This window comes from Anarhichas minor, unplaced genomic scaffold (assembly GCF_050575085.1).
Source record: "Anarhichas minor isolate MPS153535 unplaced genomic scaffold, ASM5057508v1 ptg000017l, whole genome shotgun sequence".
Taxonomy (NCBI): domain Eukaryota; kingdom Metazoa; phylum Chordata; class Actinopteri; order Perciformes; family Anarhichadidae; genus Anarhichas; species Anarhichas minor.
In genome coordinates this window covers 10,887,939-10,889,870 of record NW_027466463.1, presented here as the reverse complement: position 1 = coordinate 10,889,870, position 1,932 = coordinate 10,887,939, and positions in this window count along the sequence as shown.

The following is a 1,932-nucleotide window of genomic DNA, read 5'->3' as shown; positions in this document are numbered from 1 at the left end:
CAATGACGAAGAGGGAGGTCTTGAGTATTGTATGGATTTTGCCATTCAGTGTAATCAGTATATGCCCTGGGGAAAACAGTGTGTGTGTGTGTGTGTGTGTGTGTGTGTGTGTGTGTGTGTGTGTGTGTGTGTGTGTGTGTGTGTGTGTGTGTGTGTGTGTGTGTACATAATCTTGATTAATACGGATTAAAACAACAGTTGTTATGCTGTTGAGTCATGTTGGTGTTCGGAAAGTATGTTAAAGTATCAAAACTAACAAAATTGCTTCACTGCATCAACCAGCAGTGAGAAAACACTCATAAATGCAGTCAAGCATCATAAAACTAACCAAATAGTTCCTGCCTTGGCTGTGCTCTTCCAGGTGAATACATGCATACATCTTCAGTGGAGTTAAAAAATCTGATTAAAAAAGAAGGATGCTTGTGTTCAACTAAATGACCGGGGGTGGCGAAACTGGAGACAGTGTAGGGGGGAAGCAGAGCACATAAAGTAAACTTGTTCAGAAGGAGATGCACACTCACACCAATGGATTCCCGGGTTGATCCCTATAGCTCCTCAGTTGTGCAGTGGAGCTCTAAGCCTTGAGCCTCCTGCAGTAGGGACAGACACGCCGCAGCGTAGTTTAATGCCTCCACAGCTCTCCACATGCAGCCAGTGAAACGCTTTTGTCTAACCATGTCAGAGCGGGCCAGGTCCAGACTAAGGCGGCCTAGACATGATTCGCCTCGTGGACTCATGACACGGGCAACGATGATCCAACACGACTGACTCCACACTGACGCAACATCTGAAAGCTCACTCCTCCCTGGGGCAACAGGAAGAAGCTGTTGGTTTACTATCTGAAACCTAATGAGGCAGTGTTGGCATTCAGGAAACAGTAAAATGAGAAGCAGCAAGGGCTCCTCCCATGTGGTCTCTTTGTACTGCTACAGATTGTCCTCTGGCGCATTTTCACAAACACAATCAGATGTACTAAGGAGAGCTGGCATGAGAAATTAACACTCCATTGCAGAGCAATTGAGTACATTTAAGAGGAGGAGAAGGAGAGGGTGAGGGAAGAAAAATCAAGTAATAAGCATGTGAAGCTGCTGCCCCCCCCCCCCGTCCCCCCCGTCCCCTCCAAAAAACACATTACACAAACCATACGTAGATACACACCCTATACTTTACAAGCCATTTTTAAGCAGGCACTATTTTAGACAACTACACTCAGCCATTTTTATGACACTCTCCCGCTTAAATCAATTACGGGGGGGAGCAGCGCTGGCATACAGACATCAGCAGTAATAACCCATGGGGCTGTGGGTCTCAGTGAGTGAGTGAGTGGTGATTAAGAAAAACCGCACTGACTATATGCTACAAATGTGACCAGGGTCGGGACTCACACAGTCAAATGAAGCATCCACTCAGAAACGAACACTGAGAAGTCGAACCGCATTTAATGCTGAGGGATTTCTGTTTTCGGGGGAAACTGCAGGTCACTATATATTAGAATGACGGGGCCGCCTGTCTCTCCCTCGCTGCTCCCAACAACAACAACAACCATCCCGCTGTTTGCTTTGACAGACCTGCTCCTTTAATGAGGTTGAATGGGGGTTTTTCTCTTTAGGCAGGTCTAATTCTTTCAAAGGCATCTTAGAGGCAGCACAGCTTAATTATTACTGGTGTCACTGTCTGAGCTCATGCCTTCAGTCTTGCAGCTTTCCATTTGTCTTTATGAGTATCTTTTATGCATTATGTTTCTGTGTATACGTCTCAGCTGTCTCGCACTGATGCATTCTCCCTCAAGTCAAGCTGGCACTTCATCTCTGCAGTGCTGCTCGCTATTAAAAATCATGATGCATAACTGAAACAACATCTTCAATACATGCGTTATCAGCGATGTCGTTTTTAAATTTTTTTTATCCCAATGGTCTGAGAGTGGGCTTTTGT